The sequence below is a fragment of the Panthera leo genome, chromosome B1 (assembly GCF_018350215.1).
Source record: "Panthera leo isolate Ple1 chromosome B1, P.leo_Ple1_pat1.1, whole genome shotgun sequence".
Lineage (NCBI taxonomy): Eukaryota > Metazoa > Chordata > Mammalia > Carnivora > Felidae > Panthera > Panthera leo.
Genome location: NC_056682.1, coordinates 197,102,543 through 197,128,449, shown reverse-complemented (window position 1 = coordinate 197,128,449; position 25,907 = coordinate 197,102,543). Strand labels below are relative to the sequence as shown.

At 46.1% G+C, this 25,907-nt stretch overlaps 1 long non-coding RNA gene across 1 annotated transcript; it reads right to left on the bottom strand.

Moving 5' to 3' along the window:
• Nucleotides 1-12,482: 12,482 nt before the first annotated feature.
• On the bottom strand, nucleotides 12,483-25,624 carry LOC122217249. The gene is made up of 5 exons (XR_006201366.1): nucleotides 25,508-25,624; nucleotides 25,271-25,409; nucleotides 20,830-20,970; nucleotides 15,370-15,646; nucleotides 12,483-12,643 (listed from the first exon to the last, which is right to left on the bottom strand). It is a non-coding gene; the product is annotated as an uncharacterized LOC122217249 (long non-coding RNA).
• Nucleotides 25,625-25,907: the final 283 nt, after the last annotated feature.

The window sequence follows — 25,907 nt, the reverse complement described above, 5'->3', positions numbered from 1 at the left end:
TCCCCTCACACACAGACGGAGGCAGGGTAGGGTCCACAGGGTACAAGGGCTGGCTCCGGAACAAAGAGCTTGGGTTCATGTTCTAATTCCCCCCACCAGCTGCATGATCCTGGACATTTCCCGTGCTTCCGTATCTTCATCTGTAAAGCGAGTATAATGGCAATTTCCTCACATGATGGATATGAGAGAATTACAGGTTGCAAGTATCTTTGAACAATATTTGGCCCATTATAAGTCCTCAATAAATGTGAGTTTATTATTATGCTTGAATATATATGATGTATATATAGTATATATATATAATACTATATTGTATATGTAATATACAATATAACATATGATATATTATATATAATATATAATATAGTAAATATAATTATGTATATGGTGTATATGTATTATTATATATGATATATTATATAATTACACAGGATATTAATGCTAATACTAGCATATAATAATGTTAATATATTTTTAAAAATTTTTAACACTTATTCATTTCTGAGAGACACAGAGAGACAGAGCGTGAATGTGGGAAGGGCAGAGAGAGAGGGAGATACAGAATCCAAAGCAGGCTCCAGGCTCTGAGCTGTCAGCACAGAGCCCGACGTGGGGCTCGAACCCACCAACCGTGAGATCATGACCTGAGCTGATGTTGGACACTCAACTGACTGAGCCATGCAGGTGCCCCAATAATGTTAATATATTTTGATATGTATAATATATAATAAAAGCATGAGTACCATTATACTTGTAGAATAATGTACAGGTGTAACAGCAAACTCATATTTACTGAGGACTTGTATAATAATTATATGCTTATATATAATAATATACTTGTATATTATACAGGCAAGAGAAAATCAAAGCGCAGCACCCTCCTGAGACTGCAATAGTGAGGGGGGGGGGGCCTCAAGGTGGGAACAGGTGTCCTTGGCTTGTGCTCTGCAGCCAATCACATGCTGTCACCTGATAGAACAATCAACCCCTGACTGTCCTACAGCCAACGACAAATCATCTTTGGTTCCCAGCCCCTCAAATGAGCCCTCAGAATGGAGAATCCCTGCTGTGAGCGGAAGGTTCTAACAGAAAGGTAACACACATTTAGAGCGCACCATAATATCTGCCTGGCCACAGACCTGGATGGGATTGTGGAACAGCTGGAACAATTTGTAAGTTGTTTGCATGACAAGAAAACTGTCCTGTAGAAGTCCGCGAAGAGTGTGCCATCTGTTTAAGGTTAAAGGTCAGCAAGAATTTGCCTCGTAAGCAAGTCTTGCATGTCTGTGCTGGGTCGTCCTTTTGTTTTCTGCCGTGCGTGGCTCAGCACTAAATCTGAGATAGATGGAGGGATCCCCGTCTTACAAGAAGGGGAAACCGTGGTTCGGAGAAGCACTGTCCCAGCCCATGCGCGGCCCAGGGCACCCCAGGGAAGAGAAGCCGGGTACTGGTTCCAGGCCTCAGCTCTCACCACACATGACGTCAGCTCTCCTCGCAGCCGTCTCCCTCCCGCCTGTGACCCTTGGAGATATTTTTCAGCTGTTTTCCCAGTTCATTTGTACTTTGTTTTTCAGACTGCATACTAAATACCATTTCCCTTGATCCAAACTGATTCCTTTTCATCATAATTCTGGTCCTAAATCCATCAGCCTTCACCAGGTAAAACTCCCAGTTAGATGTGAAACCCGGATGCTACCATGCAGAACCCTCCCATGTAGATGGGGGCCTCGGCGGCGTTCTCTGGCCCTAGGATCAGGAATCGATTATTTGCTAATTGTAACGTAAGTATGAAATCTAACCTTCTGATGCCTGTAGTCAGAAAAGACAAGATTTCCTGGGCTAGCAAACAAATCCAACCTCTTAGCGGCTTCATAAAAACTTCTTGCCTTCTATGTTGCCTGAGAGGAGGTGGTTTGACTCCCATGTCACGGGGCATGTTTTTCCTGAATGGTCACTCTGTTTTATACCAGGGGATGGATTTTGAGTCATCAGTCTGGAAGAGGAAAGCCAAATAAAGGTGAGACTCTGGGGAGGGCGATGATTAAGCACCAGTAGGAAAAAAAAAATATGTGGAATTTGAAAGCCGACTTGGACGCAAGACAGTGTGCTTAAGATGTTATTAACCAGAGTCTAAGGGGGGGATTCCAAGGTCACCAGACAGTGGGTTAAAAATGGAAACGACGTGGGAGAAACCAGAGAGGGCCTGGACTGTAATGGGTTCTGGAAAACTCCCTTGACCGATGGTATTCTTCTGAGACAAGACGTGCCCAATATGGGGCCACCATTGCGTTAGGGCCATCTTCCTCAGAGAATAATACCTAACGCTTGCCAGAGTTTATATTCTCTGTTATGTGACTCGAGAAGACAAGCACACGGGAAGGACAAGACCATCTACCACCTGCTAGATAATTTCTGAGTAAATGTCACCTAATCTTCACTACAGTCTTTCCAGGTGTTGTTCTTCTATCTTTCTCCTTTTTTTTTTTTTTTTTTTTTTTTACAAAAAAAGAAACAAGTTCATGAAAACGATAGGTATTAAGTGACGAGTTTTGAGCCCGAGTCTGTCCACCTCTCGGTAGCACCATCCCTGCCCCCGTCAGTGTGCTGCCCCCCTGCTCGTTGTGGGAGTCATGAGGTGGGACCAGGTTAACAGGAAACGAGGTTCAGTTACCATCAGGTGGGCTGTGGGGGTCGATGCAGACCCTCACACACCACAGTGCGGATGTAAGCTCCTCAAATGATACTGATGACGCGATTCTAGAGAAGTGGGCAAAGTGACAACCACCAAAATCGTGCCCAGCCTTGGCTATAATCACTAAGTCCCGGGAAGACTCCTTGGGCTGTCAGCGCACAGACATTTCCTGTACAAGTGCCATGATATCTTAATTACAGCTTGTATGGGAGGCAGTGCATAATATGTTCTCTTGAGGGGACGCTACGTAAATTAGTGCCTATTACCCCGAATGACGTGCATTTTACTCATAACAAATGAATATTGAGTGTGGAGCAGTCTCCTGCTTCTGGTATTTTTCAAGCTGCCCACGACACTGTGCCCAAGACCGTCTTAGTCACTGCCGCTTCAATCTTGTAGGTCTCCTGTTCAAACGCTCCCAATAATTTGTCATTGACCTCTCCGCTCCGTTTTCCACCTCCCATCTGTTTTTCTCTTCTCCCTGTGTTCTTTCCAGCCTGCGCCTACGTTACCCTTGCTTTTATACAACTGGTCTTTCCACCTGTCTTTCAAATGTGCCTACCGCTTTCCTCCGCGCCTTTGCATGTTACCGCTGCCTCTCCACTTACCCAGATCCAGTGCACCTGTTATGAAGGATCCTGGGGCGTCCCTAGTGACACCTCGCTCCTCTCTACTCTTGTGCTTGGAACCAAGGACCTCAAACTTTACCTGAAAGTATAATGGGATAAATATGCACGTAGAATATAGTTATAGATATGGGTATGTATACACATATATGTATACAAAACCAGCTGCCAGGTCATGAGGATGCTTCAGCAGCTCTGTGCAGAGATTGCTGTGGCAAAGATTGGAGTCCTTCCACTAACTGCCAGCACGCACCTGGCCGCCATGAGGGCAGCCATCTTGGAACCATACCCCCGAGCCCCAGTCCAGCCTTTGGATGGAACTGCAGCCCCAGCGGACGTCTGCCTGGATTCTCACAAGAGACTCTGGGCCAGAGCCACCCGGATAAGTGATCTCTGACCCTCTGAAGCTCTGGGGAATGACAAATGTTTCTTGTCTTTCTAAACCATTGAGTGTAGCTATGCATAGGCACAGCAACAGATAACTGATGTCATTGTCTAGCATTGAGTCAGGGCTTAATGTGTGCCAAAGACTTTGCCATTTGCTAGCTGCTCTACTTTCTTTTATAGTATTCATCTCATGCCACTTCAAAAAAAGGACTTCCGTGTCTTCATGTTCGAGATGTGGGTATGAGGATCTGGAGACAGATGTTTTGCAAAGCTATCCAAGGGTAGAGTCACACAGGGGTAGAGTCAGGGTCCACAGTGATCCCGGGGCGCAGGGCATGGGGCACGGATACTTACCCACCCCCTCCATGCTGTCTCGACATCTCATACAGGGGGCGGGGCCATGTAACTTCTTTTGCCAAACTCAAAGCCATCACACTTGCCTATGCCTGTGCTTCTAGTTCAAAGTGAGCATTTGGAAGGCAACATTGTCTCCTTGATACGCTTTATCTGATTTCATGCTTACCCAGATGAGTTTGTGACATGTCTGAGGTTGCACAGGTAAGAGGTGGCCTCGTGAGGTGGCCACATTTCTTTGCATGTGTTTCCCTCACACTGCTGGGGTCACTGACGCAGTGGCAGTTTGCAGACTACGAACTTAGTAACATCTCTACGTGCCAGGATCTCTGTGCCTCCCTTCCCCACCGCCCCCCCCCCCAAATAAAAGAGCACAAATCTTCTCCTGCCAGGTCTGAGCAATTTCAGAAATAAAGCCAGGTTCATACAGAGGCCAAACAGAAACTTTATTGTTTTATTTTTTTTTAAGTTTATTTGTTTTGAGAGAGTGAGAGAGCAAGTGAACAGGGGAAGGGCAGAGAGAGGGAGAGGGAGAGAGAGAATGCCCAGCAGGCTCTGCGCTGAGAGTGCTCGGCTCATGTGGGGCTCAAACTCACGATCTGCGAGATCATGACCCGAGCCCAAGTGTCTTCACCTGGGTTCTCTCCAAATCAGGGACTGTGACAAGGACTTGGGTGCCCGTGGATTATCCGGAAGGAGAGCCCAGGAAACAGAAATGGGGAGTGTGGGGAGTAAGCTTGGGAAGGAAGGAAACTGTTGTAAAGATGTCTCATCAAGGCCGCTGTCACTGGCAAGGGAAGCTGGATTGTTCCGGGCCCCATTGACCTCCACGGCTATACCTCCTTGGCATTTCTGCTGCACGAGATTGCTGGCCACAAGGTTCCTTCAGCCCCAGAGAAGTCCCTGAGGTAGAAAAGGGAAAGGCTTGTAATGTGTCCTAGAGGGGGACATCCCTGAGCCCTGGATCAGATATGTGACCACGCTGTCTGAGTACAGGCCGTTAAAGCTGCCACCAAAGACAGGCCAAAAAGACATGACGGAGGGCATGAAAACTGTCCCTGTATAGTCACCTGCTGGGGGAGGCTGCAGGGGGGAGGAGCTGGGTGCTCTCTGAAGGCAGCGAGGACCCACGCAGGACGGGGACCGAGGCGAACCAAGCATACCCGGTTTATTCCTCCTGATCTTACCAAACTGGGAAGTCCCTGCACCTCCCCGGGGAGGGGGAAGTAAAAGGCGCAGAGAGAGAGACCCTTCCCTACGCTCTGGAAAAATAATCGTCCTCATGGAAACCACGAGTAGAGCGCAGTACCCCTCTTGGAGTCCCGTGACTCTAGTGTCTTTGGAACGACAAAAGGAATAAATAAAACACGGGATAAATTTACAACTGTGACTCTTCACCAAGCGAGCCGGACGGGAGGCCCTCAATAACCCCCCTGACACCAGAGTCAATACAAATCAAATATGATAAAAGAGTTCTATCCTCCTTTTCCCTCTTTATTAATTTTTTTTTGCAGGGCTTTGGAAAAGGTCACAGTAGAAGATTGCATTATATTTCAAAAATCTTTAGAGTTCCCCACAGGAAACATTATTACCAATATATTCCCTTCCATTTGATGTCTTTTTAGCAGTTGATGCCCCCCAAAATCTGTTGTTTTTAAACCAGTTTCCAAGCGAGCAGATCTTGGGTGATTAAGGGGAGAAAAAATAACAACAACCAATAAACCACCAGGAAATGTTTCGGAGAGAGACAGAACTGGAATGTGCCGAGGCGCCTCTATTACCCACAGCCTCCTGTGGTGTCGAAAAGCAGACTCGGGAGGCTGACGGCCTGGGCTACATCCCAGCGACGCTGTGCACACGATCTGGTATCTCTTCTGTGTCTCTTCTTCCCCATAAGGGCAGCTAATTTGGAGATGCAGTGTAAGCATCACGTAAGCTATTATACGGAAAGAGCCCAGCACAGAGCCTGATGTGTGGCAAAGGCTGTTTAAGTGCATGCCAGAGTCACAGCATTGTGGCGGTGCAGGGCTGGCCCCCAAGGTCGTCTTTACAGCCCTAATGCCAATCCAGGTAACTGAAGCAACGAATCATCCAAGGACTTTTTCTCCCTCGTGGGTCCTTGTCTTTGGACCACGTTGGGCCATTGAGGAGGGCTTTCCGAGCACCTTCCCCATGCTGTCTTTGGTGTGGAGCTTTATGGGCATTAGCAACACTCCCTCAAAACCAGGCTCACAGAGACAGGAGACTCGATCCTCCTTCACTGCTGGCATGGTGTATTAGCCTGCGAGGGCCGTGTAACAAAGCGCTACAGCTTAGGGGCTCAAACCACAGACATTTGTTGTCTCCCATTTATATCATTTATAAATATGCAAAAAAACGCTTCTGCAGAAGTGGATCTTGGAAGTCCAAGGTCTAGGTGTTGCTTTCTTCTGAGGCCTCTCTCCTTGGCCCTTTTCTCCCCGTGTCTCACACCATCTTCGCTCTGTGTGTGGTCTATGTCCTCATCCACCCCTTCTAAAATTTATTTATTTTGAGAGAGAGAGAGAGTAAGAGAGAGAGAGAGCACACAAGCAGGGGAGGGGTAGAGAGAGAGAGAGAATCCCAAGCAGGCTCCACAATGTCAGCACGGAGCCCAATGTGGGGCTCGATCTCACAAACCTGGAGATCACGACCCGAGCTGAAATCAAGAGTCAGGCGCTTAACCAACGGAGCCACCCAGGCACCCCCGCTTCTTCTTAGAAATCACATTGGGTTAGAACCCACCTTAATAACATCACTGTAACTTAATTCCATCTTTAAAAACCTGATCTCCCAGGGGCACCTGGGTGGCTCCGTCGGTTAAGCGTCTGACTTCGGCTCAGGTCATGATCTCACGGTTTGTGGGTTTGAGCCCTGCATCGAGCTGTGTGCTGACAGCTCGGAGACTGGAGCCTGCTTCGGATTCTGTGTCTCCCTCTCTCTCTCTCTCTCTGCCCCTCCCCCGCTCACGCTCTGTCTCTCTTTCTCTCAAAAGTAAATAAACATTAAAAAAAAAACACCCGATCTCCAAATACAACCACATTCTGAGGGGCTGGGGGGTAACACTTGCACACATGAAATTTTGGAGGACAGGATTCAACCCCTAATGGATGAGGTCAAGGAGAAGAGACTTTGAAAGGGACGTTTTTTGGTGCAAACAGTGACATTAGATAACGGGCATTTGTATAGGAGGGTGCTGCTTTTTCAGAACCACTTTCATATCAGGGAACTTAGTCCGGGCAGATCAGGGGTAGAGCGGCAAACAGCATTTATTGACTTTCTGGAAAAAAACAGTGTGCCCAGGCCTGTTCTGGTTATAGGTATACATTTATATAGTATATCATTTATACATATATGCATTTATTTATTATATAGAATAACATATAACATATACAAATACTATAATCTTATATATTATATACAGCATTACATATATATGTATATATAATCTATAATCTATGGAGATAGTATTATATATATTACATAGTATCATACATATGTACATATAAGATATAATATATATAAATAGTGTTACTCACCTTGAGCCACAACAAATCGCCACAAACGTGTGGTTTAAAACAACAGGAACTTATTCTCCTACAGTTGTAGAGCCCAGAAGTCTGAAATCAAAGTGTGCACAGAGCCATGTTCACTGCCAAAGCTCTGAGGGAGAAGCCTCCTTCAAAACTTCCAAATCTGGTGGCCCCTGGCGACCCTTGGCTTACAGCAGCATCGGCCAATCTCTGCCTGTCTGCACATGGCTTTTTCTTCTCTGTCTCAAATCTCCCTCTGCCTTTCTCTCATAAAGACACTTGTCATTGGATTGAGGGCACAAGTGGATAATCCAGGATGATCTCGTCTCCAGATCCTTAATGTGATTACATCTGCAAAGATCATTTTTCCAATAAGGTCACATTTTCACAGATTCTGGGGATGAGAAAGTACGTACCTTCTGGGCGGGTTTCACTATTCCACCCACTACATATATATGTATTCTGTCTCTCATATATATACGTATACAAAGAGATGGAGAGATGAAATTATTTGTCTATATAAATTATATATGAAAGTTATATATAAATACATAAAAATAATTTCACTTAATCCTCACCAAATACACACACATGCACACACACACACACACACACACACACACACACACCAGGCTGGGACAGACCCGTAAGGTAGAAATGCTTCTGCAGAAGCGGACTGTGCATTCGGATGTCCCCTCCCCCCGCCGTCAGGTTACCCCTCCAGTGGGTTTAGGTTTAGAGCTGCAGAGTCGCACCCCTGGGATGGGGGAGAAGGGGGGTGAGCCCACCGTGCCTGCTTGCCCCAAATTCCCTGGGGGTGTCTTGCCTCCACAGAGAGGCCAGGTTTGAGATTATGCACATTTCTAATGAATATGCTCACATAGAAACCTGAATTTATGAGTGTCATTATTTCTGCTTAAGTAAAATTCCAGCATACATATTTTGATTAAATTTCTTTTACCAGGGAACGACAATGTCAAAAGATCAGAGAATTAGAGAGCGCATTGCTAAGACGTGTGACAAGCTTGGGTAGGGCGGAGCGACCCGGGAAGGGTCTTTCCTGAGCTCAGCAGCTGCGTCTGTGACAGGTAGAACTCACTGTATTACCACCTGTCCAGGAATACTGACAACTGTGTTAATGAACTGAAAATGAATTCTGCTCATTATTTTAAGCCATTTGAACTTGAAACTATATTGCCTTTAATAAGCAACAGATTTAATGGGCTGCAGATAGCTCGAAATACTAATTAATATCCTCTTTGCTGGGCTGTTCACGATATTAAACTTTCCAACGTGGTGATTTGACTACATCGTCAGAGTTAAAGATGCACAACCCGATACAAAGCACATAACACCATGAATTGATTTTTCACTGATGCCTTCATTTTTGAGTCACTGTTCCCCTAAAAACAATGTGTGGCCTCCGCCTAAGCACTAGATACGGGGATTTACTTTCGGATAACACTCACAGGGGATCAGAACTTGATTTTGAAAATTGCCCATCGAGAGAGCATGCATGAGACGGAACGAGCCGGGATAGATCCAGGCTGTTCAGGCAAGACAGTGTTTCATGCACAGCTTTGTGGTCAAATGTCTGGATGCCCCATATCCTTGCTCTCCTGGGGTAAAGCACATCTACTCGCATCCGTGTCACGAGGGCAGAAGACAGTTTCAGAGCAGAGACTGATGTTTGTAGAAAGACTTTCTTGTAAGGCCCCTGGGGGGGCTCAGTCGGTTGAGCGTCCAACTCCTGATTTCGGCTCAGGTCATGATCTCACGGTTTGTGGTTCGAGCCCTGCATCAGGCTCTGTGCTGACAGTGCAGAGCCTGCTTGGGATTCTCTCTCTCTCTCTCTCTCTCTCTCTCTCTGCCTCTCCCCCACTCAGGCACATGTGCGTGCTCCCTCTCTCTCTGTCTCTCTCAAAATAAATAAATAGACATTAAAAAAACCAAGAAAGACTTTCTCGCAAGGTCGGCCCTCGGCTGGCCTCTGGAACTTGGCTGGTATTCGGTTCCCCACAGTGATAGAACACTTTCCCTGCTAAGTGTACTCACTGTGCCTAGACTGTGGAAACAGTGTGGTGTTCGCTGTTTTCTTTCAGAAAGGCTGGAATTTAGCATGTGCTCGGCAGCCGGTGCCTGTGTGACCAGGCCGTAATAAAACCCCGAGCCCAAGCTTCCAGTGGATTCCCCTGGGTGGGCACATGACCCACAGGTCGCTGCGTTTTCGTGGCTGGAAGAACATGTTCTCTACGACCCTCATGGGAGGGAGAGGGCATGGGGAAGCCTCATGTGGGTCCCTAAAGACTCTGCCTGTGTCTCTTCCCCTTGCGTTCTGGCTGTGCATTCTCTCTATGACACTGCAATAAATCTTAGCGGGGAGGACAGTCGCATAACGAGCCCTAGTGAATCTCCCAAAGTGTGTGCGCCTCCGGGATCCCCAGCACCAAGGGATTGGTAAACGATAATATGGTCACTCAGTTGATTTTGACCGAGGGGCACAGTGCCTCCAGAAGCAATCAGGGCCAGGATAAATATTTCACTTATAAAGTTGAGAAACTGAAGCTCAGAGAGTCTCTACGGCTTGCCCAGACTCACTTGAGCCTACGTTCTTTTGTCTGCAGGAGAATTTCATGTGGACCAAAGTGATACATTGGGAACCAAACTTCATTTCCAGTAGTGGGACAGGTGGGATGGGTGACTCAGAGGCTCGAGCCTGCCCACCTGTGCCCAGGAGACGACGCCCATCCGATGTGCAGGAGGGGGGTGAGGCGGGGGGCTCCGGGCACGTCCAGCCTGGGCCACACAGGTCCTTGAGGACCGTTAGCTGCCAGCCTCCTCTTTCCCAGGCTAGCGCCGGCTCCAGACCCCAGCATCACCTGTGAGAGCGAAGCCGGACCACCACTCTCAAAATGGAAGCATCAACAATCTTTCTGAGCTCTTTGTGCCCTCGAGAGAAATAAAATGCTCAGGATGAAATGTCAGCCCCCCCCCCTTTTTTTTTTTTGATAAACTGCTGAACCCTGGTTGCTGGGACTATTCAGAGCTCACACGTCCATCCTAACAACAACAAAGAGAGAGCAAGTTAGGGAGAGATGGACATGTTGCACCGGCCAGGCTGATGGGTTATGCTTCCAGAACCTCCCAAGTCTCTTGCATCAGTGGAGACAAGCCGAGATGATGACAGCTGGTTTGAGAGGCAAGGAATTGGCTTCTCTTCCTGCTCTGCTCTGTCCTACCCCAGGGCGGCCTTTGTCTCCAGCTCCCGAATCTCTGTCATGCTGCCATGGAGGAAAGCGTCAGAGAACGAGAGAAGTAGGCTCTAATTCATCATGGGTGCAGAGCTCGTCCTGGTCGGCCTGAGGCCGAGGCAATTAGCTGGATGACAGAGGCAAGAAGCAGGGCATTAAGAAGGGGCCACCATTCACTATGTGTCGCACGCGGGCAAGACCCGGACCTGCCCCCGGCTCAGCCTGCCTCTGGGGTAGATTTCCCATTTCACAGATGAGGAACCAAGTAAATGCAGGAGGCAAAGTGATTTGCCCAGGATCACCCAACTACTAGGAGAAATGAGGCCAAAGCCTATATAGAGATATATAGATATATTGACACTCTTTCCATTACCTTATGGTCTCCCACCACCTCGGTGGCTGTGTCTGTGTGGGAGTTCCTTGCGGGCACTAGCGCTTGTTAAAAATCAGCCTGGACAGAGTGGAAGGATCTTGGGTTCTGGAAGGAGGCCATCTCAGGTATCTAGAACCTGGATCACCTGTACTATCAGGGCACTTCGAGCTGCCTCAGTCAAGGTCAACTCAGGACCTTGAATCAAGACTGGTTCAGCACGAAGTGGGATCTTCCAGCCAGGACAGGTGTGTGGGCCAGGGAAGATAGGCAGAAGCTTGGAGACAGAGGAGTTTGGCGGAGTCTTCCTGTGTCCCAGAGGCTCGGTGGTGAAGGGTTTCCACTGAACTGGAAGTACAACCAGCCAGGTTCGAACTTGACGCCTACTGCAAATGACCAGTGACTTTCAACAAGTCTTGCCTGTCTAGAACTTTTTCTCAATCTGTGTTTGTACACATTTTAGTGGCTAGGTAGGGTGTAATTTGAAGTTGGCTTAAAAAAAAAACTTTACCCATTCATCTATCAATGGGCATTTGGGTTCTTTCCATCCTTTGGCTATTGTCGATAGGGCTGCCACAAACATGGGGGTGCATGTGTCCCTTCGAAACGGCACACCTGTATCCCTTGGATAAATGCCTAGTAGTGCAATGGCTGGGTCGTAGGGTAGTTCGATTTTTAGTTTTTTGAGGAACCTCCGTACTGTTTTCCAGAGCGGCTGCACCAGCTTGCATTCCCACCAACAGTGCCAAAGAGAGCCTCTCTCTCCGCATCCTCTCCAACATCTGTTGTTGCCCGAGTTGTTAATGTTAGCCATTCTGACAGGTGAAGATGTGATTTGTATACACACACACACACACACACACACACACACACACACACACATATATAATGGAGTATTACTCAGCAATCAAAAAGAATGGAATCTTGCCATTTGCAACTCCATGGATGGAACCAGAGCGTACTATGCTAAGCGAAATTAGTCAGAAAAAGGAAAATATCACATGACTTCACTCATATGAGGACTTTAAGCTACAAAACAGATGAACATAAGGGAAAGGAAGCAAAAATAAAACAGGAAGGGGGACAAAACAGAAGAGACTCTTAAATGTGGAGAACAAACAGAGGGTTACAGGAGGGGTTGTGGGTGGGGGGATGGGCTAAATGGGGAAGGGGCACTAAGGAATCTACTCCTGAAATCATTGTTGCACTATATGCTAACTTAGATGTAAATAAAAAACAACAACAACAACAAAAACAACAAAAACTTTACACAACGCAGGAAGATTTTCTACAAATAACGATGATGGAATAAATGTGAGATAAATTTGGAATGTTAGAATCCAGATAGGGGCATTCGGACCACAGAACTATGTTCCCTGAGGTTCTGTGATGAGTACACTGTTCTGAAGTTCCTGTCAACCAAAGAAAGAAAAACACGTGGTCAGTCACAGGAGTCACATTGTCTATGAGCTAAAAGTAACCTCATTTTCCTTCACAAGGCAATTGAAGATTATTTTCATTTTCTAGGGCTATTGCACAACAAAGTACTCAAAACCGGGTGGCTTAAACCAACACACATTAATTCTGTCTCAGTTCTGGAAGTTAAAAGTGTGAAATTAGGGATGCCTGGGGGGCTCAGTTGGTTAAGTGTCCACGTTCGGCTCAGGTCATGATCTCACGGTTTGTGGGTTCAAGCCCCCCATCAGGCTCTGTGCTGACCGCTTGGAGCCTGGAGCCTGCTTCGGATTTTGTGTTTCCCCCTCCCTCTTCCTCTCCCCCACTCGCAATCTGTCTCTCTCTCTCTCAAAAATAAACATTAAAAAAAATTAAAAAAAATAAGTGTGAAATTAAGGCATTATCAGGGCCGTGCTCTCTCTGAAACCTGGTAAAGGGGCTCCTTCCTTGTCTCTTCTTAGCTTCCGGCCATTTTCTTCCATCTTTGGCCTTTCTTGTCTTGTAGACCTTGTCTTCATGGTCACGTGATGTTCCCCCTGTGCACATGTCTACCTCTGTGTCCAAACTTCCCCTTGGTAGGGCCATTTGTTCTATCAGATTAGGGGCCCACCCTATTCAGTATGACCTCATTTTAAACAATGGCATCTGCAACAGCTTTATTTTCATTTAAGGTTACATTATGAGGTACCGGGGCGTGTAACTTAAATATATATTTTTGGGGTACAAAATTCTACCCATAACAAGGATCATGATGGTTATGAGTTCAGGCTCTGGGCTCAGACTGGCTTGTTTGAATCCTGACTCCAGTGTTTCTTGGCTGTAGGACCTTGGGAAGGTTACTTCCCCTGTCTGTGCCTCAATTTCCTCCTATGCAAAATGGCATTTTAAGAGTATTAAACTCACGGAGTGTCTCTGAGAATGGAGATAATAGACAAAATGATTAAAAAATTGCTTAACCCATAGAATGCACTCCATTTCCATCCCATGGATCTGACATTCTAAGTTCATGTTGCTAGTATATAGCAAAACTGGATCTTGGGCCACGGAATTTCTGAATGTGGGCAAAATGCATTTTCCTCTGTATTTTGGCTTAGTTGATTAACTACATTATGTTTAAATAAATATCCTTTATATATTTAAAAAAAATTAATGTTTATTTTTGAGAGAGAGAGAGAGAGAGAGAGAGAGAGTGGAAGTGGGGGAGGGGCAGAAAGAGAGGGAGACACAGAATCCCAAGCAGGCTCCAGGCTCCAAGCGGTCAACACAGAGCCCGATGGGGGGCTCGAATCCACAAACCGTGAGATCGTGACCTGAGCTGAAGTCAGATGCTTAACGGCGTGAGCCACTCAGGCACCCCACCCTTTACATATTGTTAAACTTATTTATTTATTTTTGAGAGAGAGATAGAGAGAGAGAGAGAGAGAGAGACCATGTTCACACAAGTTGGGAAGGGGCAGAGATAGAGGGAGAGAGAGAGAGAGAATTCCAGGCAGGCTCTGCATTATCAGCCCAGAGCCCTATGCAGGGCTCAAACTCATGAACTGTGAGATCATGCCCTAAACCGGAGTCGGATGCCTAACTAACTGAGACGTGAATCAAAGAAAGGACATGGGCAAATCAGTATCAGAGGCGGTTTAGGTATTGCTGAAAGGTAATCAGCTGTTGGTGTCCCAAGGAATATAAACTGTACAGGAGGACAGGGACATTGGCCGTCTTATTCACTAACGAATTCCTGCTGTCTAGAACAATGCCTGGCACAAAGTAGGTACTCAAGAAATAATTGGGCACTGCATGTAGAAAAGCTTTGCAAGTGGGCGTATGCTCTAATCTAGAAATCCTGCTTTTAGTAATTTCCTTTAAGGAAACAATTAAAGATAAGCAAAGATTTAGTTATTCTACTCTTGATGAAGGACGGTTTATAAAGCCAAAATGTTGGCTGCAGCCTAAATACACATCCACAGGGGACTAGTTACATAAGTGATGGCCATCAGATGGCGTGCCATTTGCAGTGGGAGCTAAGGAGAACAGAGACCTCCAAAGAGGTCCGTGTCCCAACCTTCAGAACCTCCGAGTTTACAGATGTGATTAAGGTCAAGGGCCTCCATCTGGAGAAATTCTCCAGACTCCGTTGATCACATAAATCCTTAAAAGGGGAGAACATTCCCATGGTTGATCGGAGGGTGGCGATGGCAGCAGGATCCAAGGGATGCTGTGTTGTTGATCAAAGGTAGTGGAAGGGTCCTCAAGCCAAGGAACACAGTGGCCTCCAGAAGCTGGGAGGGGAAAGGCGACGGATTCCACCCTGGAGCCTCTGGAAGGTGTGTAGCCTTGCCCGCACCTTGAGGTTGGCCCGGTGAGGCACAGCAGACATCTGACTCCCGGGACTCTGATACCGTAAGTGCATCTTGGCTCAGGCCACAGGAGCGGTCACTGGTTCTCAGCAGCCACAGAGAACTCGTACCGTCTTCCGAAGATGCAACGGAACGGGGCCTCACACTCAGATGCCCACGGCAGCCAGGTGGTTGCCCGCTCGCTCATGAGTGCAAGCTAGCTCTCGTGTCGAACGATAAGTGGAAAGCTATTTAAACCGATACCAAATCTACCACCTGGTATCTAGTCGCTTAGCCTATGAAGCCGCTACGTAGAAGGTAGAGGGGAGTGATGTGAGCCAACAATCTCTCACCTTCGCTGCGGTGGAAAAGTTATCGGCGTGAATGAATGCTCACAGCATATATATTCCTTTCACAGAAAATAGCTGCTCTCAAAAGGGCAGGCACAGTAGCATCCTTTTCTTTCGGTTTCTTAATGTTGTGTACACAGGAGAAGATCTGGAAGGATGTGATCTGATAACAGTAACCATCGGCCAGGGTAAGAGGCTGCAAATGTTAATGCGGCTTTGCTTGTCTGTGCATTCCGATTTCTTTGCAGGGGTCCTATGCTGTTTTGAAAATGCACCGCACCTAAAATAGAGAAAGGAAGAGTGAGTTGTTCCTACCTGGCAGGGCCGTCCTGAGACCCATTCGAGAAACCCAACTTGAGCTATAAATTCCACGCCGTCACCAATTTTTGCCTTGTCTCCTGGGTGCTGGTGACAATTACCTGGGATGCCATTTCGGCCCGGGCCTCATTCATCCCTCCGTGGGGCCAATTCGGTGCAAAGTGTGCTGACCCTACAGAAAAGGCAGCACATTGGGGCTGCTTCCCTGGGGAGCCCTCCACACTGCAGCTACGAAACAGGGCCGTGCAAAACTCATAAATCCCCCGCCTTTTTTAATTAACAATACTGCAGAGTGGAGAATACAGTACATATTACCAGGTCACGCCATCCATCTCAGGGGGCTGAAAGCAACAGAATTGAAAACGGGGAACCGAATGGAACTTTCCCTGTGGCAATTCCCCTCCTCCCGCGTCACCCTCTCGCTCAGCTTTCGGGAGGCGGATTTAGTCTGAAATGCAAAGGCAGTTTCTCCTTGTGGAGAAGAAGTGGGGTCTGGAGGCAGACAGATCTGGGCTGGAACCCCAGCTTCACCCTCCCCAGTTGACCACCCCGGGGCATGCTCCGATCTCCCTAACGTGCAGCTGCTTTATCTATTAAAAGGGATGATAGTTTCCACCTCCAAGTTTATTATGAGGATGAACCACGTAGAAAGCATTTAATACAGCTGGCACATCGTGAGCTCACAACATGCCATCACTTATTAATTATGAATCATGTTTATTATTGCAGTCACTGTGTTATAGGTTAGTTCTCTGGGAGACTCTGGGGGAGATGTCTCCCCGCCCTGGATCTGCTTCTGGGGAGTGGTTTGTTTCATGGAAGGTATTGTTTATTCATGCATGTAACCCAACCCAATGCCCAAAGGAGAGCAAGGTAGCTTATAGAAGTGAGTATAGGACGTGAAGCTATCGTTCACAGGCAGGCTGTGGCAAAGGAAAATTTAACATAGGGAAATAGTCAGAGCTATCCATTCATGCTGGAAATGGTTAGCTCCCCAAAGCTGAGAAAATGTTGTTACTTTTCAGGGCACCTGAGCAGCTCAGTCGGTTGAACGTCAGACTCTTGATTTTGGCTCAGGTCCTGATCTCACGGTGCGTGACTTCAAGCCCTGCATGGGGCTCTGTGCTGACAATATGGAGCCTGCTTGAGATTCTCTCTCTCTCTCCCTCTCTCTCTGTTCCTCCCCTGCCTGTGCTCTCTCTCTCTCTCTCTCTCTCTCTCTCTCAAAGACAAACAAACAAACAAACAAACTTTAAAAAAGTTGTTACTTTTCAAGTTTGGTACACTGGTTACAGGTGCACTGCAAACTTGTTTCTGGATCTCAGTGGGCAAAGAAAAAGACAATTAGCTAAAAGACTAGGAGAGGCGTGGATTTATCTTATCTTATCTATCTTATCTTATCTTATCTTATCTTATCTTTTTAATGTTTGTTTATTTTTGAGAGAGAGACAGAACGCAAGTGGGTTAGGGGCACAGAGAGAGGGAGACACAGAATCTGAAGCAGGCTGCAGGCTCTAAGTCATCAGCACAGAGCCCGATGCGGGGCTCGAACTCACAGAGCTGTGAGATCGTGACCTGAGCTGAAGTCAGACGCTCAACCGACCGAGCCACCCAGGCGCCCCGGATTCCTTTTATTTTTTCTGGCAGTGAGGCCTGACAGAAGTCCTCTCGTGGGCTGTGCCGATGGGGACCCTCTGCGTGAGCAATATCCACAACAATTCAGTAATACATAAAACGCCACCTCTGTTTTTTTAAGGACCTCTTTGGGAAAGGACAAAAGGTTATGTAACGAAGTGCGATTCTGCAGAGGGGCCATGATCATGCTATCCGGGAACACAGTTCTCAGTGGTCTGGCCTGCTCCTGAATATGGTGAGCGACAGCGGGGGTGGGGGGGTGGCTAGGGGGTGGTGGGGGCGTGGGGGGATCTCCCCCCCCGGGCATATTTTCTCCGGCACGAAAGGGGGCGCGTGCTTGCCCTTAAACACAGAATTCATGGTCACAGCTCAGCCCCGTGATGGTTCTGTGACTTGACCTAGTCCCTGAATAGTCACCGAACATGCTGAGTTTCTATTTCCTCATTCTTAAACTGGAGGGGCCAACACCGTAAGGTCATTTCCTTCCAGGACTAGTGGGAAGAACAGATTCCATTTTAAAGAAAGCGAGGATAAGTAATAGCCATGCAGTGAAGACCAGATCGCTCCTCAGTCTACGCTTCCTCCGCCTCTCCAGTCACTGAAAATGGTCAGGACACCACTTTGAGGTCTGGGGAAATGCCAAAGTGAGACTTCGGCTCAGGTCATGATCTCACAGCTCTGTGAGTTCGAGCCCCGCTTCGGGCTCTGTGCTGACGACTTGGAGCCTGGAGCCTGAGGGTGAAGACGCTCCTAACCGAGTAAACATAGGAACCATGGGAAGCACTATTCGCACCGTCTAGGCCCTTCCACTGGCGCCTTTAACCCCGTCTACACCCCTGTTTCCTACTCTGTGCAGATAACCACAGTACCTACCTGTGGGGTTTACTGCAAGAATGAGGTGGCTCAGAGGGGATGCTGTTCCCGGCAGGGAGAGAGTTGTGACTGTCTCTGCCTCAACCACCCACCATGGTTTCGACATACAGAACATCCCCTATGTATGTATCCATTAGCAAAGTCCGCCATCGGTGTGCTAACCAACTCCTCTTGCTCATTTTAGTGAAGTCTTTACTTATTTTTAACTTTTATTTATTTATTGCTTTAAGTTTATTTACTTCTCTATGTCTTTTTTTAAAAAAATCTAATGTGTATTTATTTTTGAGAGAGAGACAGACAGAACACAAGCAGGAGAGGGGCAGAGAGAGAGAGGGAGACACAGAATCCAAAGCGGGCTCCAGGCTCTGAGCTGTCAGCACAGAGCCCGACACGGGGCTCGAGCTCACGAACTGTAAGATCATGCCCTGAGCTGAAGTCGGATGCTTAACCGACTGAGCTACCCAGGAGCCCCCTCAGTGAAGATTTTAAAAAAGTAAGTGTTCACCTCTCTTCAAAATTTAGTTGCTCCTGGTATATAAAGACGGCATCCTCAGGATATCTCTCTTGTAATTTTCGAGAGCTCAAAATGAAGCAGACTTCTGATCTGACATGGCAGAGGAGTGACCACATTGCACCAGGAAATGATGCAGGATCGAAAACAATGGGGTGTCAGAAATGCACATTGTCAGCAAATGTATGAATAAATTATTCAGTTCCAAGGCATCGCGTTGCTTCACATGCTGCAGTGATGTTTGGCGGTTTCGCAGGTGATTCGGTTAATATGTTAAGAGAAACCTTCCTGTTTTCGAGCGCAGTCGGGTGCATTTTGCAGAGTGACTTCTTTATTTTAGCTTCGGAAGCTAAATAGGTCGTTGCGGTTTTGTTCGGGAGCCTGGGAGTGGCACAGACTCATCCCAGCTCTGTGATGAGACCCTGCGTCCCTGCCACCAGCACGGAGCTCTTCCCAGATTCGGTATTTTTCATCGGTGAAAACTGCTGAACACACACTTTCGTTCCGTTCAATAAGCCTTCACTGAGTATCGGTGTGGCTCTGGGGGATGCATTAATAAGACTCACCTCTGCCTTGGAGGATTGTAACCTACAGGGTGGGGGCCTTCGAGGGTCGATCATTTCAATCCACAGCCCATCCTTTCTTTGGTGCTAACTCCCTCGTTTCTTTTCTTTTCTTTTCTTTTCTTTTCTTTTCTTTTCTTTCCTTTCCTTTCCTTTCCTTTCCTTTCCTTTCCTTTCCCTTCCCTTCCCTTCCCTTCCCTTCCCTTCCCTTCCCTTCCCTCTTCTCTTCTCTTCTCTTCTCTTCTCTTCTCTTCTCTCTTCTCTTCTTTTCTTTCTTTCCCTTCCCTTCCCCTATCTTCTCTTTTCTTCCTTTCCTTTCCTTTTTTCTTTTCTTTTCTTTCCTTTCCTTTCCTTTCCTTTCCTTTCCTTTCCTTTCCTTTCCCTTCCTTTTCTTCCCTTCCCTTCCCTTCCCTTCCCTTCCCTCTTCTCTTCTCTTCTCCTCTTCTCCTCTCTTCTCTTTTCTTTCTTTCCCTTCCCTTCCCTTATCTTCTCTTTTCTTCCTTTCCTTTCCTTTCCTCTTTTCTTTTCTTTTCTTTTCTTTTCTCTTTCCTTTCCTTTCTTTCCTTTCCTTTTCCCTTTTCTCTTTTCTTTTCTTTTCTTTTGTTTTCTTTTTTTCTTCCTCCCAGGACTCATGGCTAAGCAGGTGGCTATATGGTACTGTCTAATTTTCTTATATTATCATTTCCCCTCTAGAACATAAACTCATGAGATCAGGGGTATTTTATGTTCCCGTCGGCATCCCACTCAAGGCGGACTCGGTATCTGTGAAGCGAACCCGTGTGCCAACCCCAATATGCACCTCTTTTAAAATCATGATTTGGGATTGTTCTGAGCTTCCGAGAGGACACACATCAAAGACCCACACGGGGAGTAAGTGCTGGAGCTCCGATGCCAACCAGGTCAGCTGGACTCCTGGAGCTGGAAGCTGTCGCAAGCAGTTCTTGTTTTTAAGAGCAGTCGCTGCAGCTTCCAGCAGAGACATGAGATTCAGCTCTGACTGGTGCATGTTTCTCTCTCTAGCGCCCCAGAGAACCACACCACCATTACCAAGGTGACTAAGTCAGGAAGCTGGGAATTAGCCTGAACGCTGTGGTCGGCCACCAGATCCTGCTGACTCTGTACCTGACTATCTCTCGCACCCGCTTTCCCTGCCCTGTTCCCAGCCACGTGGTCCAAGCCGCCATCACATCTCATCAGGGCCAGGGTACGTAGCTTCCAAACTCCCCTCCCCCTTCCAGTCTCTCTCCCTCCAAGCCATTCTCCAAGCCTTGTACTTAGAGGCACACACTGAATCCTGTCTCTCTCTGTCTGTCCCTCCTGGCTCCTGTCAGTCTCTGAGACAAAGTATAGAGCACCCCCCGCCCCCCACCCCGGGAGACCAAGCCCAGGGTGCAATAACCCTCACCCCCCACACTTCCCTCTGACCCCTTCCAGGTTTTATCCCTGCTCCGTGTGTTCAACGTTAGGCACTTGGACTTGTTTCTAGTTCCCAAACATGTCAAGATGGTCCCAAATACCAAGCCTTCGCTTGACATTCTCCCCATTTGAAATGCTTTTCTGCACCTGTCCATCCAGAGAGCCCCACATGCTTTTGGTTAATCACGCAGACCCAGGACCGGTTGGCCCGAGTTCCCCAAGCTTCACCACCAACTGACTGATGATGTTGAATGGCTAGCTTTGCCTTTTGTGCCTCAGTTTCTCCACCTGTAACAAAGAGATGAAAAGAGTCTAGTTCATAGCATCCTTGTGAGGATTTAGGAAGTTCATAAGTAGAAAGCACGTAAAACAGTGACGGGTCCTGAGTAGGCAATATCAGTAGCGATCTCTGGACCAGAAGCATCAGAACCCCTAGGGACTTGTTAGAAATGCAAATTCTCTGGTCCCACCTCAGACCTACTAAATCCGAAACTCTGAGAATGGGGCCCAGCGAGCCACGCTTTAACCAGGCCTCCAGAAGACTGTGACAGTATCTAGGGTTTCAGAACCCGCTGCTTGGCTGCTAGCGTTAACAGCAGTCACAGTGTCAGCATTGGTGCTGGTGGGAGCATTGCTATGAATGTCCTTGTCTATGTTTCAGCGTACAGACTAGTTCAGCTGCTGGCTTGGGGATTGCGGTACAATGGCAGGTTCGAATTGGCAGGTCAATGCCCAATGGCGCACCAAAGTGACTGTACACGTGTCTATTCCCACCAGCCTTGTGTGAGAAACGCCTCCTGCTGGTCCACACTTTCATCGACAGTTCATAATGGGAGACTTTTCAAATTTTGCCCATCTGGTAAATGTGAAATGACATACCCTTGTGCTTTAATTTATATTTATCTGGTGAATTATTACGAAGTTCAGAATCTTTGAAGACATGGTTTTTGGTCTCTCCCGTTTCCTCATCTGGGAAGTTTCTGTTTATAGCTATTGTACCTTTTTCCCCCCATTTGGATGTTTTTTCTTATCTATTTGTATATCAGATTTATATTTTTGAACTGTGTGTGAGATTCAAATAAATACGTGTATATAAGTTTCTTACAATAGTGCACATGAGCGGCATAGTTTAAGTGTTGGCCATTGTAATAATAATGTTTAATAATGTTACAGATTTATAAATTGGTCATTTTTAATTGTACTCTGGTAATAGGCTTATGTCATGAATTTTTTTTCATCTGAATTTGTTGACATAACCATATTCTCTTCTCTTTTAATATGTTAGCATAATGAATCCCAGTAATAAAATAATGTTGAGCTGATTTTGAAATGGTAGAATATATCTAATTTGGTCAGGACATATTTTTATACAATTCTGTGCGCATGTTTGTTAACATCTGCTTAGGATTATGTAAAACTATCAGGGGCTGATATTTTCTTTGAGAAATACTAACTTGATTTTTTCTTAAAACAATTATATCATTGTTTTCATGTGGACAAGCAATGGGTTTGCTGAGGTTTTCTACTTCTTTCGATAGTTTAGTAAATTTACATATATATATATGTGTGTGTGTATGTGTATACATGTATTAAGAATTTGTCTAATTTCCCTAAACTTTCAACTTTACTTATGTATAAATATCTCCCTAACATTCCACAATAGTCCCAAACTCTGTTTATGGTTTTAATCCTCACCGCATCTCTAGTTCCAAGGTCTTTTTTCAATCCTAATTTTTCACTTCTGATATTTTAAATTGTCCTGTCTCTTTTTCTTTGGTTCATCTAACCGTTGCATTGTCTTAATTTTCAGTTTTTCCAGAGAACCAACATTTGTACTGATGGATTTCTTAGCTGTTAATTTAGAGGCATATTTTCGCTTCCTTCGTTCGTCTCTTTAGCTATATTATAACCGCTCACTTTGGAAGCTTAGTTCATTAATTTCCTATGTCTTCATTTTTACTGTAACTGCGTAGGATTATCTATTTCCCCCTGGATACTATTTCAGAAGCGTCCCACAAGAACATTTTTTATATTTGATTTCTCATGTTCTCTAATTTTTGTATATCATTTCATCTCATGTGTGGGTTATTTCGAAGTTAAATGTGGAAGTTTTCAAGCTGTTGTTCTTGAGAGTCAATGACTACAGTGGTTCAGGGGTGGGGGTTTGGAGAGAGATGTTCGTGTTCTAATCCTAGCGCTGCTGTTCCTCAACCACCCAACCCTGGGAAGATTCTCACTTTCTCAGTCTTGACTTTGGTCTCATCATCCACAAAAGAGAGTTGTTATGGGTCTCAGTGAGATAACATAATACTCAAACCACGTCTGGAATTCAGGGAGATTCATACGGCTGCTCGTATGTTGTGGTCTCTTTTAACTCAATTACGGTGTGCTCAAAATACAAAGTCTGCAGGGTACTTAACCCTTTGAATTGCAGAGAGTTTGCTTCACGGTTTTGTAGAGCATGGTCAGTTTTCATAAATGTTTCATGTGTGCTTATAAAATATCTAACCTCCCATTCTTCTCAAATGCCAGGAATTATCCCCTGCGCATGTAGGCACTAGGTCACTAGGTGTTTGTGGAGTCAGCGTCTCCCCTACCCTGCAACGCAGATGGAGAGCTCAGTCTGTCTTCTGAATTCACCCTTTCTTATCACTTCGTCCCACCGGAAATCAATTCTCTTACTCTGATATCATTCATCCGTGCATTTTGAATATTTCTTATATTTTATCAAACATTTTTAAGTATGGTGTATCGAGAGGGGCTTCTGTGGATATTGGCTACAAACTGCCTAAAACAAAAGAGGGCGCCGAATGAGCGTCGCTGGCTAACTGAAGGCATGGAGACTTGGCTTCCCTGCATGAGAGCTTGGGCATCTTAATAACATTCTTGAATCCTCTGACTTCTTATCTGAAAACTGAGTACGCCATGAGAGTTACTGTGATACATCTGTAAAAAGATTAGCATCACTCATGCCACATAAGAAACATTCCGTGCTTTAAAAGTCTCTAGTACAGTCAAGTGTTGATTTGACCCATGCTGGGAAGATTACATCATTATTGTCCACATACTTCAGCGTTGGATTCCAAACACACGTAAAAAAAGGAAGGGAAGGAAGGAGACAATTGAAGAAAGTTGTTATTTGTCCCCAGAACTGGCTACGGCCCCAACTGTTGATCAAGAAATGGACTCAACTTGGTAGATGAGGAAGCTGGCACAGGCATTGCCAGTGACAATGAAGGATCACTGGCATAAGTGACACTTAAGGATCACGGGATAAGTGGCTTATCCAACATCACATAGCTAGGAGGAGTTGACCTCAGGTCTACAAAGAAAGTTTGCAAATTGTTCATGCAACAGCTGGTCATCCTGAGATAGAGAAGGATGGTAAGGGCTACATCCAATGATTCTTCTTTTATGTAAATCACTCTATCAAGCAATGAAAAGTACTCTTTTTTTCATGCTCAAGATGAACCTAGAAGGTAGCTGCTCATATCTCCATTTTACAGATGAGAAAATTGAGGCACTCAAGAGGTTATGTAATTTTCCCATAGTCACCCAGCTAGTAGATGACAGAGCCAGCGTTCAAACCCAGAACTTGACGTCAGGCCGTGGGCTCCACGGCTCGCGTTCATACTTATTCCACTCGGATTGCACAGCTGGGAAACAGCAAACCAGTGTTTGAGCCCCGACGGTTTTTCTCTGGCGCCCACACTTAACCTCTAATCTGAATTGCTTATGCGGGTCTAACAAAGCACTTCTTTATTTAGCCGATCACTGAATTGGGTGACCTCATGTATTTCATTTTATACATCTCGTGTAAAGTTGAAACACTTAGAAAATAAAATTAATAGCAGCGAGTTATTAGCACTTGCCGGGTGCCCAGAGGTTTGCTAAGATCACAACTTCTCTAAGGCTCAGATTCTACTTTTCGGTGTTACCAAATTAAAAGGGACAAAAAATATAAAGTAGTTTTGCACATGAAATAATACTAAGAAATCAGGCAGCTGGTATCCAATCCAGAATGCCCGACTTCAAATACCATTGGACTAGCCACTATGTTACATTGTTGAGCTCTGATTAACAGGTTAAGAAACAGAGGATTAAAAAATAGAGATGCCTGGGTGGCTCAGCATCTGACCGACTCAGGTCATGACCTCGCGGTTCAGGAATTTGAGCCCCGAGCCAGGCTCTGTGCTGACAGCTCGGAGCCTGAAGCCTGCTTTGGATCCTGTGTCTCCCCCTCTCTGCTCCTTCCCTGCTCACACTCTGTCTCTCTCTGTCTCTCAAAAATAAATAAATGTTAAAAAGAGAAAAAGAGTTGTTTGGTTTTTGCTTTTTTTTGTTGTTGTTGTTCACATAGAATGCAAGTAGGTGGGTTAGTATTAGGCCTAACTTTGGGAATTTCAATCGACATTGGTTTTTCACTATACCAGAGTCTCTCAGTACAAAAAAGAAAAAAAAATTACTGTATAGAATAAAGAAGGCATGGGGAAAAGATATTGGCCGAGAAGAATTTTGGAATCAGAATGATGGGATAAAGAGTAAAAAGGTGGAAATTGGTGAAGATAGAAGATGCTAGAATGCTTACAATTTGACGTTTCCTGCAACGGCTGTGGTAGGCATCCTCCTAAAATGGCTCCCAAATAGCCCCACCCCCAGGCATTCACACCTTTGCGTATTCCCCTCCGGCAAAGTATCGGACAGTGACTTGTTGCTTTGAAGAGAACCTGACAAAAGAGATAAATGGCACTCCCATGATGAGGTCATAAAAGATGGAGTTTCATCTTGCCAGTAGTCTCTTCCTTTTGCTGAGACTCTCTCTTACCCTCTCACTTGCTCGCTTTGATGGAGCAAGTTGACGTGTTGGGAAAGGCTGTATGGAGAGGGCCACATGGCAAGACACTGAGGGCGAAACGTAGCCAAGAGCTCACGAGGAACTGGAGGCTGCCAACAGCCACCAGAGTGAGGTTGGAAGCTCCTTCTCCAAGTAAAGCCTGAGGGCGACACCATTCTGCCCAATATATAGGTCGCATCCTCGTGAGACAGCCAGCAGTATGGGGCCTGGCTAACTCATGGCTGGCTTCCTGTCCCACCTAAACTGTAAGGTGAGTGCGTGCTGTGTAAGCCACTACATATTAGAGGAGTTTGTGACACAGCAATAGATAGCTGACAGATCAAATATGGCCAGGAGTGAGCCATGCTGGAGGTCTTTTTCCGTGCTTCCC